At 41.4% G+C, this 19,385-nt stretch overlaps 1 long non-coding RNA gene across 4 annotated transcripts in view; it reads right to left on the reverse strand.

Annotated features, from left to right (window-relative positions):
* LOC137439372 (uncharacterized) overlaps positions 1 to 19,385 on the reverse strand; it is a 138,005-nt gene that overhangs the window by 9,579 nt on the left and 109,041 nt on the right. For 3 of the 4 annotated variants that reach the window (XR_010986904.2, XR_013621370.1, XR_010986903.2), the window contains one exon: positions 17,394 to 18,763. This is a non-coding gene — a long non-coding RNA (uncharacterized LOC137439372). Of the gene's footprint in view, positions 1 to 17,393; positions 18,764 to 19,385 lie in introns of those variants that run through there. The other variant, XR_010986905.2, reaches the window with a different exon arrangement.

Consider the following 19,385-nt stretch of genomic DNA (forward strand, 5'->3'; position numbering starts at 1 on the left):
TTTTACTTCTTGCCTGTTCAGGCTCCGTGAACTCTGGATTCGCTTCAGATCTGTCTGTCAGGAGCTCATCCTGCTTGACCGTCAAGATAAGCCACCTGAAGCGGTGTGTGCAAGCTAAATAATATAAAATAAATAACCATTCATCCATTCATCATTTATGTGGCATTAAGACGTCTCTCTGGCATCACGACATTCTGGAACTTTCTGCTCTGAGATAGTTAATATATAAATGTCAAAAAGTGTAAGCAACTTGATCACAACTTCACGTGACAAGGGGCCATACATTTATTACGTATGCAGATAAAGCAGAATATTTGACCCACCCTCCGCTCACTGGTTTGCTCCATCAATGGTTTCCCTTCCCTTATCTCACTACTTCTTCCACATTCTTACCGCTTCCTTTCTCCCTCCTATCATCCTCCCTTCTCTTCCTTTTCCCAATTTGAATTTTCTCAATGCAGCTCTACCTCATCCCCCCACTGCACATACAAACAATCCGATGGCTCCCCACAAAACAGATACGCATATGAGATTGCTATCTATTCACTATTTGAATGACCACCCCTCATTTGTAGAACGTTGGTTTCCCAATTAACTCCACAGTCGGCCATCCAATGCAAACGTACACCCCACAATTTCAAATCATGGAGGAATAACTGCTTGTATGTCTGGCCGTTAATTGGCGGCCCAGTGACATTTGATGTATTTGATTGAATGTAGCTTGAACTCAGGAAGGTTATTTTCAAATCTCTGTGCCGCAGGACAATACCCCAAGACTGTTCTTTTATTTTAGTTTGGGTGATCATAGACAGCATTTTAGTTGCCATCTCTAGGTGGCCCAAGGACATTGAAAAGTTGAGCATGAAGAGTGGACAGACATTCCATCTCAAATCGTTCAGATTTTCAATGTAACTTACGAGATTACAATTTGTTGATCGGCTACATGGAATTTTGAACACAGGAACATGCCATGCCTTCCTTCTGTCCATCCACATTGTCCCCACTTTAATATTTGGCTAACCTCTGGATGTGGTGCAGTCCTTGGAACTCCTGGGGCTCAACATGTCGGAACTTGTCCTCGGCGAATCACCACTCCAAACTGGCCGCTCTGGCCCCCTACATCCTCCCTCTCCCTGCCAAGGTCACGTGCATTCCTCGAGAATCCCATACTTGGTTATCCTCCTCAAATCTAAGCTGAAGCCTCATCACAATTCCATCATCCCTCTGTTCTCTTGTATGTTGAACTGACTTTCTGCATCTCTTGGCTGGTGCCCCTCACTCCAGTCCTTCAAGAGTGCTGCCCATCGTCACTTCCTGATTTCTCCCACACTCAATCCTGCTTTCTTCTGCTCCCTCTGACCCCCCACCTCATCCCCAGTCTTTCTTTTCTACCACTCAGCCACTCATGTGTGATGGCGTTGTCTTCCTGCGCTCCATTGATCCTCTGTCAAACTCTGGGTTTTTAAAGCTCCTCCATGAGTCTGGATTTCTGTAAACAAAATGATATTTTTATCTTGATATGTCTGTCAGTGTATCCATCAAACCATTTTGTTATGCTTTACTAACTTCCTGGAAAGGTGACAAATGCATTTTAGCTCCAAGAGTGTCAAACTCATGTATGCCGTCAGGAAAAATTTTCACCTTACTATTATTAATGTTATTAATTATTACTATTATTAGTATTACTATTACTACTATTATTACTATTACTTATTATTACTTACTACTATTATTACTATTACTATTACTATCTATATAATAATAGCGTAAGGACTCGACTTTGTTATCCCTTTTACGCCGCACCCAGTGACCCGATGCCCACGGCACTAATGGATTTACGATCTACGAACCGCACTCTTTGTTTATCACATACAGACATACTCGAAAAATCTGAATTAACCGACGTTGGGGCCCAAAAGCATCCGATTAACTGCCGATACGACGCCATCTTACGACGCCATCGTATTGGCGTCTGCTGGGCGAAGGCGAAGCAAGCCGTCCACTGGTTGGACAGTCGAAGGCGACAGCAAGCCGTCCACTGAGTGGACAATCCCAGAGTGGTGCTATGCCGATTCCTATTACGAATCCATTCATTTTTCAAAAGTATATCGTAGCGTTGTCATTTAAGTCGATTGCAATAAATACGTTGTTCATATACGCACTCTTCATTCTCATCTTTCTTCCTAACTCTTACTCGGACAAGCAAATCCCCTATGCCATCCATAATGGTACACTCTATCCATACACCACATTCTCCCTTCCGTGGATGTTCCATGGGTTTCGGCTAGTTACTATTATTACTATTATTATTATTATTATTATTATTTCTATTATTATGATTATTACTATTATTATTATTATAATATTATTATTACTATTATTACTATTATTACTACTACTTATTATTACTTACTACTATTATTAGTATTACTATTATTACTATTACTATTATTATTATTATTACTATTATTATGATTATTACTATTATTATTATTATTATATTATTATTATTATTCTATTATTATTATTATTATCACTACTACTATTATTATTACTATTATTATTACTTATTACTGTTATTACTTATTGCTTATTATTATAATTACTATTATTAATATTATTAATTATTAATAATTATAATTACTATTACTATTATTATTACTATTATTATTACTTATTACTATTATTACTTATTGCTTATTATTATAATTACTATTATTGCTATTATTAATTAGTAATAATTATAATTACTATTATTAATTATTATTAATGTAAGTAAATTTGGTAATTTAGCAAATTGTTCAACAATAATACATGTGAACACACAATTGGCTTCTATACTATCATGTAAAAGATTTTTTGCCATGAATGTTGAACCAGTTATTATTCAGACTTTTTTGAAAAGGATAGGGATTAGAACCACCTTTGGAGGCCATTTTCCCCCACAGAGCAGGGGTTGGCCTTTTTCGGGCAACATGGTCCCCTTTTTGAAGCAATGTTTTATGGCCGGATGCCTTCCTGCCACCAACCCTGTTAGTCGCCTCATGCAACACAAAGGGAATTACCAGTGAGCTGGTACTCAATTTGCCGACCTCGGAAGGATGACAGGCTGAGTCAACCACCCTGGTGTTAATTCAGCGATCGACCGGGATTCGAACCCAGGATCCTCGGATCCCAAGCCGGCACCCTAACCGCTAAGCCAACACCAGGTGGGGTTGTCATAATTTCCTTTTGTGCTTGTATTTCAAATACTGAACTTGATAAACTTTTCTAATTGCCGGTGATGCATACACATTCAAATGCATTAACTTTGACAAAATCCAATGCATCAACTTTGAAAAATGTGGAGAACATCAGTGATGCACCACAGCCCATTGTCGTTGAATGCTCGGGGGTCACGACCACCAAGTTCCGCAGTCGGATGACCACACCCAAGGGACAGTAACCACATCCAAATTCACAGAGCCAGTTGTGGGCCTGATTCCGAGTGTTTGGCGCGAACAGGCCATTTAATTAAATTATAACCAAGCAGGAGTCATGCCACAACATTGGTTATCGAAGACTTCCTCTTTATTGAAAATTTACTCTTTAACCAAATTACCCAGATTATTTAAACCTATCATTAACTGAGCAAATAGAGGTCTTTAAATGACCCCTCTTGGATAAATCAGTAAATGAATGAGAAATTGCCCGAAAATTAGGGATGTATTTCTGGTCGTATCCAATTAGATCCACAAACAACCGTACACCCTCTAGGTTGTGGGCCATGGTGCATCACTGATATTCTGCACCCTGTTGCCATGAAGGTCTAACGGGACACATCCTATCTGGTGACCCACAAAGCTCACGCTATCTATCCAAATCATGTACTTTGATGGCTAAATAGCAAGGCAGACAGTGGACATCCTGTGGAGCAGCTCCCTAAGGATGGAAACATGGTGGCCTCAAGTGTGAGTCAATTACTATTATAATTCAGCTTTTACTCGCGGCCGTAGAAGATTGACTACGATAATTCAGCTCAGCTTTTAATTGCGAAATGGGCCCAGCCCGGCCTCGACCGGCCTTGCCACCTAGCCTATAACCTTCCCGGGGCCCGTCCCGACATTTTTTGTTTCAGGGGTTTCCTCCTATCTTTCACCATTCAGGAGATTAGCGCGTGCAGACAAACAAACAAACAAATAAAAACTTTCTTTTATATGTATATAATAAATAATAAATAAATAGAATAAAAATATAGAAGATAGAAGATAAAAGAAGATAAATATAGATATCTATCTATAATTCCAGTAATCTCTGTGTGTTTGTTTGTTTGTACGTTTGTACGTTTGTTTGTCTGTGACCGCTGTTTCTCGACAACCACGGGTCCGATATACTTGCAACTTGCCAGGTATATTGCTGGGGACCCGAGGATGTGCCTTTTCAAGGTTTGAAATTAATCGGACAAGTACTTACCGAGCTATGGCGATTTAGCCGTTCGCCGTTCGCTTTGGCGTTGCGAATGGACCAAACCATTGCATGTAAATAGAGGGGGGGGTTCTGTGGTCGTTGCGAATGGACCAAACCATTCATGTAAATAGAGGGGGGGGGGGGGTTCTGTGGTCGTTACTGCCACGTGGTTTCAAAGTTTTTTTTTGTTGTTGTTGTTTGCACGCATGTTTTTTTGCACCCACGTACGGGCACGCCCTAGGATGTTTACACACACACACCCCTACACAAATTTTTTTTTTTTTTTTTTTTTGGCAAGGAACGGGCACCCACGTACGGGCACGTCCTAGCTTATATATAGTACGGGCATGCCCTAGTATAGAAGATGAACTTTAATAAAATATAATTAATTAACTTTCGTAAAATATAATGTATGAACTTTAGTAAAATATAATTGATTAACTTTGGTAAAATATAATATATGAACTTTAATAAAATATAATTGATTAACTTTGGTAAAATATAATATATGTACTTTAATGAAATATAATTAATTAACTTTGGTAAAAAATAATTGATTAACTTTGATAAAATCCAATCAATTAACTTTGATAAAACATAATAAATTAACCTTGGTAAAACATAATCGATTAACTTTGGTAAAATATAATCAATTAAATTTGATAAAATGTAACAAATTAACTTTGATAAAATTCAATCGATTAACTTTAGTAAAATATGATATACAGTATTAATTTTTGGTAAAATATAATTGATTGACTGATAAAATATAACAAATTAACTTTGATAAAATACAATACATTAACTTTGGTAAAATATAATAGATTAACTTTGCTAAAATATAATAGATTAACTTTAACAAAATGCAATATATTAACTTTGGTAAAATATAATTGATTAACTTTCATAAAACACAATACATTAACTTTGCTAAATTACTATGTATGAACTTTGATAAAATACAATACAGTATATTAACTTTGGTAAAATACAATATATAACTTTGTTAAAATATAGTTGATTAACTTTGATAAAATACAATCCATTAACTTTGGTAAATTACTTTATATGAACTTTGATAAAATAAAATACAGTATATTAACTTTGGTAAAATACACTTTATTATCTTTTTTTTTTCTTTTCTTTTTTTGTATACTGAATCGAGGCTCGTGAAAGAGCTGACATTTACTTCACAAACAAATCAACCAGACAGACCAAATATATAAAAAGAGGGAGCGGAAGACAAGATGGGGAGAGAAGGGGAAGCACACAAACACTGGAGAGCACACAACATTTGAGAGCAGGGAGATGTGTGGGAGGGAGAGGGCTTGGGGGGAGCTTGTTAAAATTGATTAACTTGTTAAAATATAATTGATTAACTTTGGTAAAATATAATTGATTAACTTTAGTAAATTATTATATTTGAACTTTGATAAAATACAATACAGCATATTACCTTTGGTAAAATACAATTAATTAACTTTGGTAAAATATAACAGATTAACTTTGGTAAAATACAATTGATTAACTCTGGTAAAATATAATCCATTAACTTTGATAAAATATAATCGATTAAATTTGATAACATATAACAAATTAACTTTGGTAAAATATAATTGACCATTAAAAAGCCTGTCAAAAATGACGGGTTGGGGCAGTTTATTCGACGGTGCAGCCTCATAAGCATGCCAAAGTCTGCAGATTCGGCCTCGTGTCTGGTGTGCTTATATTTTCTTTCTTTATTAGACATCCTATGGACGTAAATGAACACTCGTTTTACACTGCGCATGTTGCACATCATGTGCAGCGAATTTCACCTCCCTGCGCCTTATATTTACTGTTATTAAAAAAAAACGCTTCTCTACACCACCCTTGAGGCTCAGTTTGCAAGCCAACGTCTACAATTCCAATAAAAGAGACATAATTACTCTTTTCTGGGAAAAGGTTTTTCGAATTTGTTTTCTCTTCAAAAATAGACCGTAGTGAACACACATTCGTGTTAAAAGATTGGCCTTTAAAACCCTTGTGAAGGGGGATAGACAAGACATCTGTACAAACACATAGATTAACTTTGTTAAAAACAATCGATTAGCTTTGATAAAACATAACAAGAAAGTATATACAAGCAGTCCCCAGTTTATAAAAACAACGTGTTGTTGAAAATGTATTCTTAAGCTGGATGTTCGTAAACCGGAACAATAAATCCCCTTTAAATACATGTGATTAGTGATTAATTGGTTCCCAAACACAGATTTCATTCTTCTTTTTTCACATATAAAACGTTATTAAATGTACTTATTAAATCAAAGACTAAATTGAACCTGCATGGTATAAGGGAGGACGAGGGATAACGAGCTAGAGGGGTTCATGGTGAAGCAGGTCTCTCGTGCCGGTAATGAACCCAGTGGAGAGAAAGTTGTCCCTTCCACCGGTAAAAAAAAAAACCCTGTGGAGAAAATGACGTGGTGTGAAATGGTGAAATGAGGGAGGAGTGTGGATGAGGTGTGAATGGATAATTCATTCTCGAGGTTTGATTTCCTGCATTTTGTGCTTTGGGCCGCATGTTCAAAAAAAGCCTTGTTCGTGTGAATGGATCGAACATTCGAAAGACCGAAACATGATTAGAAAGTATGTTCGTATGGATGCTCAGAAGCCAGGTGCTCGTAAACCGGTGAGTGCCTGTACTTCAATTTAAATAAAATCATGATTTCAAAGATCGTTAAAATCAAATTCCGTAAGTTAACTACTATTGAAGGAGTCTGGCACTCAGTTGCTTATTATTTATTACCTTTGCCACAGAAGGTGGCTGGAGGTTATGTTTTCACCCTTATCTGTTTGTCTGTGAGTTACTTGTGAAGAAGATTCGCAAGCATATTGATGAGTCTAGTCTGTTATTCTGTCTGTCTGACTGGCCATCTGTTTGTAAATCAATTGCCGACAGGTCACATTTTACCACCATCTTCACGAAACGTCACCACCTGGTACAAGCTGGAATCCTATCGTTTTAAGGTGAATAGGCCAAACGGTCAAAGCTCAGGGTCACATAAATCGTCAATTTCAACTTATTCACAATATACAGTCGTGGCCAAAAATATTGACACCCTTGCACTTTTTAAAAAATAATGCACCATTTCTTCCAGACAAAATTGTTAAAATTTAAAAATATTTTGGTATCCACATATGTATTTCTTTGGTTTGCAGTTGAACAAAGTTGAACAAAACAAAAAAATCTGAAAAAACGACTAAATCTTAGCTTATTCCACACAGAAATCCTAAAATGGCCCGGACAATATTATTGGCAACTTTTAGAAGTTTTTAGAAATAATTAGATTTCAAGCACGTGATTCTCCTTTACTTTGGAATTGAACTCACCTGTGGTGAGATCGATGTGCCTGCAATATACAACAACAACAACCTGCAATAGAAAAAGTTGTTTCCTGCAATATAAAAATCACTTATTCAACCAGTTTGAAAAGAGAAAAGGAGTCATCCTGATGTTTTGTGTCACTGTGTGTACTGCAATGAACATGGAGAAAAGAAAGAAAACCAGAGAATTGTCTGAGGAGGTCAGACACAAGATTGTAGCCAAGCATGGACAATCTCAAGGCTACAAGTCCATCTCCAGAGACCTTGATGTTCCTGTGTCCACCATACGTAATGTTATCAGGAAGTTTAAGGCCCATGGCACTGTAGCCAACCTTCCTGGACGTGGCCGCAAGAGGAAACTTGATTGACGATTGCAGCGAAGGATTGTTTGAATGGTGGAGAAACCACCTCAATCAACTGTCAAATATATTCAAGCTGACCTTCAGACACAAGGTACAACAGTTTCAACTCACACCATCCGTCATCAACTCAATGAAAGGGGGTTCTATGGTAGGAGACCCAGGAGGACCCCACTGCTGAGAGAGAGCCATAAGAAAGCCCGACAAAACAAAGCTCAAAACACACCTGAACAAGCCAAAATCCCCCTGGGACAATGTCCTGTGGACAGATGAGACCAAATTAGATCTTTTTGATAAAGCACATCATCTCTATGTTTACAAAAAACAAAATGAAGCCTCAAGGAAAAGAACACCTTCCGTACAGTCAAACATGGAGGAGGTTCAGTGATGTTTTGGGGTTTCTGTGCTGCCTCTGGCCCTGGGTACCTTGAATGTGTGCATCGCATCATGAAATCAGGAGATTACTAAGGCATTTTGGAGCGCAATGTTCAACCCAGTGTCCGAAAGCTGGGTCTCCACTGAAGATCTTGGGTCTTGCAGCAGGAAAATGACCCCAAACACACTTGAAAAAGCACTCAGGAATGGTTCAAGACAAAACACTGGATTGTTCTGAAGTGACCAGCTGTGAGTCCAGATCTAAATTCCATGGAACACCTTCGGGGAGATCTGAAAACAGCTGTTGGGAGAAGGCACCCTTCAAATCTGGGAGATATGGAGCAGTTTGCACAAGAAGAGTGGCCAAACTGCCAGTAGAGAGGTGCAGGAAGCTCATTCATGGCTATAGGAAGCGCTTGACTGCTGTTATTTTGTCCATAGGCCGTGCTACCAAATATTAAGTCTAGGGTGTCAAAAATTTCCGGCCTCTCCGGCCTTGCTCCCCCAGCTCTCTCTGTGCTCTGTCCCCCAAATATTCCTAGAGGTCGCACAAGATCTGCCAGCAACCCTCTTATGGTAAAACTGCCAAAATCTAGGCTCTCTGCTCACCTTCACTCCTTCAGTCCTCTTTTCTCCCGCCTCTGGAACAAACTCCCCCACTCCCTTCAATCCCACTCCTCCCTCCAGGTCTTTAAAACAGCTGATCACCACTATTTTTTATCTTCCCCCATCCAAAACCTTGATCTTTTCTACCCCCGCTAATTTTTACCCCAGATATACTTTTTTGAAATTCTAACTTCTTTCCTGGAAGTCCTTGCAGTGTCCATATGTTTTATACCTCTCCCACCTCCCCCCAAGCCCTCTCCCTCCCACAGTTCTCTCGATGTCCTTGCTCTCAAATGTTGTATTTGTGTCCTTCCCCCTCTCTCCCTATCTTGTCTACCACTCCCCTTATTTTGTGTTTTGTATGTCGGTTTGACTTTTTGTGTGATTAATGTTAACTCTTTCACGAGCCTCGATCTTGTATACAAAAAAAAAAAAAATTGTCAATGCCATTTCTTTTTATTTTCTGATTTAAAAGGATATATTAAGCTCTGAATCAAAAACAAAGGTTCTGTAATATTAACAGTGAAATGAAGGATTGTGGAGACTAAATACTTTTATCAATTTCATCTTATTTTTCGAGAAAATTGTGAGTTATTTGAAAAAATTGCATGAGTGCCAATATTTTTGGCCACGACTGTGTATATATATACAGACTTGGCATTTAATATGGAATATATATTTTTCTTGACTTGGGTTTACTTTCTGAACTCAATATATCAATCTGGTGAGTTTCTTTTTTCGCTTCGGTGATTTCTTTATTAAAAGAACCATGTCACTGATTGTCTGTCGCAGCAAGAATTCAATAACAGGATTATATCACAGGTGGCATGACAAAATGTACAGACAGGTACATTTGACGATTGGCTTCACAATCGGGTATAGAAGGGTTGTTGCGTTCTGTATTCGTGGAAAACAACTGCTGCACGTCTACAAAAGTTATTGCCGTTTCCTCTGGAGATGGTCCGTCAACACAACAATGCTGTTTGTCATGGAGTGGTGGCTTTACGAAATTCCGGCATGAAACAGCGTGCTATTGCTCGGCAGTATGGCATCACTCAAGGTCAGGTGTCAAAGATCCTGAAACGAAATGCTCAGAGGGGTGTCCCTACTCCAATACCGAGGCCAGGACGTCGCCGCAGTACCACAAGGAGGGATGATCGCCAGCTGCACCGGTTAGTCCGCAATGGCCGTGCCAAGTCAGCTAATCGGCTTAGGGCTGAGTGGCAGCAACTGACAAATGTGCCTGTATCCAGAAGGCTAGTCAACCAACGACTGGTTCAAGCAGGCTATCGTGCTAGGCGTCCCCTGAGAAAGACACGCCTGACCAGACAACACTGTCAGCGCCGATGGCAGTGGGCCAGAGAGCACCGACAATGGTAGCCAGGACACTGGAATCACGTGATCTTCAGTGACGAGTCTAGATTTCTGGTCTATCATCAAGATGGCCGCGTCCGAGTGTGCAGACAAGTGCATGAAGCCTACAACAAAGATTGTATATCCTCAATATGTATATCCTCAATACAACAAAGATTGTATATTGTATATCCTCATTGTATATCCACCCTCAACCTCAACCTACTCCGTTCGACGTGCCTCCATAAACTTCCTCCAAATCCAAAGAAAGTCTTTCAAGGCAACCTGGGCCACGCTGTCACACATCCTCCTTCTTTCTGTCCCACACACTCCAAGCCGAGCAAGAAATGCAGAAAAGGAATTGCCAATATACCCTCTACACCCAACCTCAAATGGCTGACACGAAACTCGCCAACCCTTCTCCCGGCACTCTGCCTCCAGGTCACTGTACTTTCCTCTCTTCCTCTCGTGCACCTCCTCCATGTTCTCTTCCCAAGGTACAGACAATTACCCTAAGATGACCTGTCTTGTTGCACCTGACCAGATGACAATGTCAGGCCACAACCTTGTCACACAGATCTCCTCTGGGAATACCAATTGTGGCTTTAGGTCTGCCACCACCTGCCAATCACAAGCATCTGACAGCCCTCTTGCTTTCCACCTCCTCCTCCTCCTCTTTCCACCTCTTACCACTTGACTCTCTTTGACAAACAACACCTCTCCCCAATCAGTCTCCTTCTCCACTCTTCTCTTCTCTTCTCTTCTCCAAGAGTCCAAGCTGGAGGTGGTGGGGTCACCGTTTGGGCTGCTTTTCATGCAGGGGGCAAAACTGACCTGGATGTTCTGAATGGAAACCTGAACCAGTTCAAGTACAGGGCCATTCTGGAAGAAACATTGCTTCCATTTGCTCGTGCAGCCTTTCAAGGAAACTTTGTCTCCGAAGATGACAATGCACGGCCTCATCGTGCTCGCATGATCCAACACTTTCTTGCTGACCGTGGTGTGGAGCATATGGAGTGGCCTGCCATGTCCCTGGATATGAATCCGATATAGAACTTGTGGGCAGAATTAACGCGTCAAATCGACAACTTGGACCAGCAGCCTGCCTCTGTGCGTGAATTGCAGCAGGCTATTGTCACTGCATGGCAAGCGATTCCTGTCCAAACCTTGGCAAATTTCATGAACAGCATGCCTCAACGTGTATGTGCTTTCCTGAATGCTCGTGGGGGTTACACGAAGTACTGAACTGTAATTTTACGGTCCGTAATCCCAGTCATAATTTAACTTTTGTTTTTGTTTAAAAAAAAATTGGCTAATGTGCAAAATCTAGAAATACTTCTGGAAAACGCACAGAAGTTTAACAGAGTACTGTCTGTGAATTGAGTTCGATATCAGTTTACATCCCTTTCAAGGATCAATTTATTTGCTTCGAAATGTCAAATCTGGTTTTTGTTTCTTTTAAAGGTCACGTTAACAAAATCTAGAATAATTTCAACATAATTCCAATGAGCTTTTGGTTCTAAGTCATCTTGAAAAGTAAGTTCACCCCCACAAAAAAATATTCCATATTAAATGCCAAGTCTGTATATATACATATCATTTCAAAACACACCTGGTCACAAGTGTACCTCACTGACCGGGTCCTCAGTCAAGGTCCTCAGCATCATCCTGTTTCGTTCTTCAACCTCGATACGGTCAGCTAAGATGAGCCAGCAGGGGCACATACGCCTCCACATGCAGCAGCTACACCCGGATGCGTACATATCCCCATCCCAGCCAGTGATAACACAGACTACAACAACAAAACCGCCTCCATGCCCAGAATCAACAGCCCCTCATCCACTCACTCACACACCAAAAAAAACAAACAAACAACCAACCACCTACCCTTACAACATGCACCACTCAAACAAAAACACATTCATGCAAAACCACACCCACTCCTGCAACACACACACACACACACACACACACACACACACACACACACACACACACACACACACACACACACACACACACACACACACACACACACACACACACACACACACACACACTATTCACACATCTCCATTTCTCTTCCGTGCTCAGTCACTACCCCTTAGGGCTGAAATGAACCACCACCCTCAACCTCAACCTACTCCGTTCGACGTGCCTCCATAAACTTCCTCCAAATCCAAAGAAAGTCTTTCAAGGCAACCTGGGCCACGCTGTCACACATCCTCCTTCTTTCTGTCCCACACACTCCAAGCCGAGCAAGAAATGCAGAAAAGGAATTGCCAATATACCCTCTACACCCAACCTCAAATGGCTGACACGAAACTCGCCAACCCTTCTCCCGGCACTCTGCCTCCAGGTCACTGTACTTTCCTCTCTTCCTCTCATGCACCTCCTCCATGTTCTCTTCCCAAGGTACAGACAATTACCCTAAGATGACCTGTCTTGTTGCACCTGACCAGATGACAATGTCAGGCCACAACCTTGTCACACAGATCTCCTCTGGGAATACCAATTGTGGCTTTAGGTCTGCCACCACCTGCCAATCACAAGCATCTGACAGCCCTCTTGCTTTCCACCTCCTCCTCCTCCTCTTTCCACCTCTTACCACTTGACTCTCTTTGACAAACAACACCTCTCCCCCATCAGTCTCCTTGTCCACTCTTCTCTTCTCTTCTCTTTTCTTTTCTTCTCTTTTCTTCTCTAGTGTCGTGCCGCCACTTGTATCTTCCTGCTGCCAATGCTACTGAGAATGCACTCAGTGCATGCTGCACCGTTCCCACACCTCCACACAAATAACATCTCTCCTCCTGCAACAACCCCCACAATCTCAAGTTTACTGGTGATGGAAGCACATCATACGTTGCCCGCAACAGGAAACTCAACAATATTGGCTCTTTCCTCCAAATCTCTTGCCACTTCAACGTCCTCACCAGCACACCTTCCCACTTAGTCCAAGCACCTTGCTGTGCCAGACCGACTGCTTTCACATATCTCCCCTCCTCCTCCTTTCTTCTCACCTCCCTCTCAACCATCTTCCTCCTCTCTTCCACACATGCCTTTCCCCATCGCTCATGCTTCATCCACCCCAAGCCATGCTTCCCATGCTGTACCATCCCCAGGACCTCCTCTCCTCCATCTCGTCCACCTCTGCTGTTGCATTCCACTTCCGACTTCCCTTCTTCTCCGGGAGAGCATTCTTTACCACTGAATCACTGGAATCCCGCAACATCATGAACGTAAACTCCTCGGTTAATGATGTCAAGGGAAACCGGGGTTTTCTACCCTGACCAATATATATATATATGTATGTACTGCATATAAATCCAAGAAACACAGGTGGACGGTGAATCCTCATCGACGTGAAGCAATTTTTGAGTCGTCAGCCCCATCCCATCAAGTAATAACATTGTTGGGCCCGTGCTTTTGACAATCTTTTGAAAGTGACAACACAATATTGTCCTGTTCTTGTTCCTATCTGAAGCACTGGCTCACGGTGCAGGGAACCCTGGTCCAAATCCCATCTCCCAGTTGTGTTTGGTCCATTGTCTGTTCGTGTCCTTGCAATTAATGGATATGTACACTGATGTATACCAATACCTTCTCCTGTATGCTAAATGCGTACAAGTTCCTCCACAACTGCAGGTGAATGAGCTCTTATTCCATTTTATGTTCAAAAAATGTTTGCTCATTCAAGTCTCCACCAGCCACATCCAGTTACCTGTACAGCACAAGGTCCCTGTCATATCAAACATTTATATTTGGGCCATTTCTCTCATCGCCGCTTCAATTCCCCAGGTGGTGCCTTTTCCGCAAGGTTTCTTCTCTCGTCAAACCGCAAGCTTTTAATGTGGTGCCATCGTCCCAGATCACATCCTGACTCACACGCCTTGCCTGGCAGAGTGAGGACTGCTTCAGGGAAACGTGCCAGGTTGTGTGAAGGTGAAATCCAACTTAAGACTCAACTTCAATGTGCTTTAGCTCTTAAACATGGTACTCGTGACGTTTTTTTTGTCTGGTGACAATAATTCATACAGTACATACATACTCGACCTGGCAGGATAGGTTAGATTCCTTACATGTATTTGCCTTTGAACACCTTTGAGCTGTCTAGTCTGGATTCTGCTCTCGATGGAATTATAAACTGTCACCATGGTCTTCCACACACAAGGTGAGGCGGCAATGTGTGCTCCATCCATAGGGAGGAAGTTAAACCATCTCCGGTAGATCTCACAGTGTCTTTCACAAAGAGTAGGTGAGGAGTTATCGCCGACACCTTGAACAAATTACAAATTCCTGCCACCTTCAGTTGAATGTCAGGAGTGGCGAGCTGGTTCCACAACCATCCTCCCAACCCAACTACACAACGAGGTGGGAATAATTGGGGCAGGAGAATAGGTAGGCCTACCTTTTTTAATAAGACTTCTTTAAATGCCCAAGTTGTGTTATTTTAATTTTTATATAATATAACCCTTTAACACATTAATCGGAACATATTCCACCAATTCTTCATAGGTTGGTGACTATAATTTATACAGCACTAGCAGGAGTACCTGGCATTGCCCTGTGATGTTCTGAGAGGGGTAGAGTGGGGGGGGGGGGGGGGCGGTGAGTGGAAAGGGGAGGGGAGGGAGAGGTGACAGGAGAGAGGGGGGAAAGATATACTACATGTACATCTTTCGTGGGGGCCCGGGGGGGAGGGAGAGGGTGGCTTTGACAGGCCCCTCCGTTTTGGGGAAGGGGGGGGGGGGGAAGGGAGGAGGAAATATTTACCTGTGCAAAGAGTGCTTTAGCCTCAGTGTTGCCCAGGTAAAAAAGGAAATTGTAATACCCTCTGCCACCATCACCAGGTGGCGCTACATGGTACACATTTGCGCTCCTCTCCCAGTCCCCCACACCCCCGAATGAGGCCGCAGCCACATAGCCTATGTTACCCCCCAGACAAAGTTGTATTTATACTTGTACCCCGAGTAAAGTATATAAGCGTTTATAGCTGGAGTACCCGGTGTTGCTCAAGCAAAAAAGAAACATTAACATACACTGCATGACCAAAAGTATGCGGACACCCATTCTAATTAGTGGATTCGGCTGTTTAAGCCACACCCATTGTTGACAGGTATATATAATCAAGCACACAACCATGCAATCTCCATAAACAAACATTGGCAGTAGAATGGGCCGTACTGAAGAGCCCAGTGACTTTCAACATGGCACCGTCATAGGATGCCACCTTTCCATCAAGTCAGTTCATCAAATTTCTGCCCTGCTGGAGCTGCCCAGGTCAACTGTAAGTGCTGTTATTGTGAAGTGGAAATGTCTAGGAGCAACAATAGCTCAGCCGCTAAATGGAAGGCCACACAAGCTCACAGAACAAGACCGCCGAGTGCTGAAGCGCATACTGCGTAAAAATCGTCTGTCCTCAGATGCAACACTCATTACCGAGTTCCAAACTGCCCCTGGAAGCAATGTCAGCACAACAACTGTTTGTCGGGAGCTTCATGAAATGGGTTTCCATGGCCCAGCAGCCGCACACAAGCCTAAGATCACCATGCGCAATGCCAAGCATCGGCTGGAGTGGTGTAAAGCTCGCCGCCATTTGACTATCGAACAGTGGAAACGTGCTCTCTGGAGTGATGAATCACGCTTCACCATCTGGCATTCCGAAGGAACAAATCTGGGTTTGGCGGGTGCCAGGAGAACGCTACCTGCCTGAATGCATAGTGCCAACTGTAAAGTTTGACGGAGGAGGAATCATGGTTTGGGGCTGTTTTTCATGGTTCTGGCTCATAGCTCCAGTGAAGGGAAATCTTAATGCCACAGCATACAATGACATTCTAGACGATTGTGTGCTTCCAACTTTGTGGCAACAGTTTGGGAAGGCCCTTTCCTGTTTCAGCATGACATTGCCCCCGTGCACCAAGCGAATTCCATACAGAAATGGTTTGTTGAGATCGGTGTGGAATAACTTGACTGGCTTGCACAGAGCCTGGACCTCAACCCCATCAAACACCTTTGGGATGAACTGGAACGCTGACTGCGAGCCAGACTTAATCGCACAACATCTGTGCCCGACCTCACTAATGCTCTTGTGGCTAAATGGAAGCAAATCCCCACAGCAATGTTCCAATATCTAGTGGAAAGCCTTCCCAGAAGAGGAAAGGCTGTTATAGCAGCAAAGAGGGGGGGGGGGGGGGGGGGGACCAACTCCATATTAATGCCCATGATTTTGGAATGACATGTTCGATGTTTGGGTGTCCACATACTTTTGGTCATGTATTGTACTTGAAATGAGAACCAATATAATGGAAGAGTAATTACATCCAAATCAGAATCAATCACAAATGTCAAATCATCATTTTACCTTTTCGTTGAATATATGCTGGTGAATGTGCCGTTTATCACGTTTCTGAGTTAAGTATGATGACATTCAGACCTACAGAAGCAGACCTACAACCAACTTTTACCGCTTCTGGAATTGCTTGATTATTTGTGTTCAAATGTCTGGTAATTCTTTTGTATTTATTTATGTGAATGTGTACTTGTATATAACTGTCATCTTACTATAATTCACCAAATGTCCGTCTGTCTGTTCCAAGGTGCCGCAAAAACGGCTGAACCAATCGTAACGATATTTTGGGTGGGTATTCCTGGGACCCCTTGGAGTAAAATAGGCTATATTGTTTTTGCAATTTTTTCCCAATTTTCCAATTTTCCAGTTTTTTCAAACACGATGGAATAATATTTACCGATATGAACAGTGATGTGGCTTTTATTGAAATTCTACAAATACTGTTTAGATTTTGATGACAATTATGAACCTGCTGCGAATGCGGAAGTGGACAGATGACGGCAATGCGCGGGTTTGATAATATCCAAATACAACCGTCATTCAATCGTAATGTTTAATCGTTAAACGTTAATCGTGTTAATTGTTTTGTTAAAGTATCAATTGATGATTGGAATTGAGTGAATACAATTACGATTTTGAATTCGTAATTGTATTCACCCAACCGTACAGAACTTCACATCAGGATTTAAATATTTGTTTATGTCATGAATGTTGTTAAAAGTTAATTTTTTTTATATTAATGTGATTTCATTTGTGATTGGAGTTATGCTGTTTGAAATGAAAAAAGAGAAATCGAGTTCAAGTGAATGACGAAACGCCGTGACGGTTTCTACTTTCTAAACGTGAATTTGCGGATCGCCATATGCAGATTCGCCATTGACTGGGTATGGAACAAACGTATCTGTTTGTTTGCCAACGGGTACGTTTTTCATGGAAGTCCTTCACGAACTTGCTGTCCATGTCTGGCGTGCGACTGAAGGTGCGACAGGAATGTGGAATTTATTGGTTTCATGCTTTAGCATTCGCCGTTTCTGCATTGTCTGTTTGCTTCTGGCCTCCCACCCGTGCATAGCACGGGTACCTCACTAGTTAATCAAATAGGCTAAGGCACTAAATAGCGATTTTTAAAAAATCCCCAAAATAAGAAACTTTTTTTTTTCAAAATTCTTAATAATTTTTTTTTTTGCCTAACACTCCTAGGTAGTCACTGATGAACCTCTGAAAGTTTGACAGAGATCCGTTCAGCCATCTCAGAGAAAAAAATGTCAACAGACATACCAACGGCTCTCTTATATAGTAGAAGAAACGGCCACATTGAATTTTCCGATAAATCAATTCACTGATATATTGTAAACTCAAAAACATTGACGTGTATTGAAATATTGTGTGCATCTCGTTCTGAGCACATTTAAAAACAACCTTCATATTTTGCTTTTAAACTTCCATACTCTTCATAAATCTAAACTTTCTAACCGTCTCGGGAGACAGTTCTTCATATTAACTAATTCCTCTGAAATGTTACCCTTCTACTTTTACCTCTTCATTATTTTTTATATTTTTACTTTGTCTAGGGCTCATGGAGAATCTTGCACTGATACCTTGTGGAGCAGAAAATACATTTGTGTATAATTCTGCATACATTAGAAAGACATTGACGAATCAACACAGTCCGTGGGATTCCAATATGTGATCGCAGTACCGTCGTGGGTCATGGGATCAGATCAGCCTTCGGGGGGTTGTTGTTGTTGTGGTATAGCCCTGGACAGTTCTCTCGATGTGGCACGAAGACAGCCGATCAATCCCCCAGGAGCGACTCAGAGATCCCACACATCCAGGATGGTGTACCCCCACCTTCACGTTGCAGGGAAGGCAATGGCAAACCACCCAGTGGCACCGATGCACCAATGCTCTGCAACAGAGTATGATAAATCAGAATCAGAACTACTACGACTTCATTAATAGCCCAAGTTATTGCCACCTTATTCCCCATGGACCTGAATGACTCCACACGTCAAGTCTCAATATGAATACATTTCTAAACCAGATGGTATTCAAAGAATACTTACCCTGCGCAGTCAACTTGTTGCGAACCAACTCTTCTGTTTATGAACATTTTTTTCCTTTGATCCAATATGGCTGCCAGACCACGTGAGCGATGACATCATACATTTATATTCTCTAATATAATTGTTGCATAGATCACGCTCAATACATTTCAAAATGATCAGACTAAGCGTTGTCCCTGTCGAATTATGACGTCATAATTATGGCACCAATGACGTCATCGTTAACAACACCTATTCCCCATATGGAGTTCTTTACAATGAGCCACGTTTCAATTTTTTCCATGCAGCGGTTTTAGAGATGTAGAGGTGCAACATTTTTCGGTTCTTCCAAGATTGCGCCTGTACCACATGACCTATGACGTCATGATTATCATTAACATAGTCTAAAGGACGAGGCGCTCCTATGATGAAAATTTCGTGTCCATCAGACCAACAGTTGCTGAAATTTTTAAAATAATGATCGGA

This window comes from Myxine glutinosa, chromosome 14 (assembly GCF_964187855.1).
Source record: "Myxine glutinosa chromosome 14, kmMyxGlut1.1, whole genome shotgun sequence".
Lineage (NCBI taxonomy): Eukaryota > Metazoa > Chordata > Myxini > Myxiniformes > Myxinidae > Myxine > Myxine glutinosa.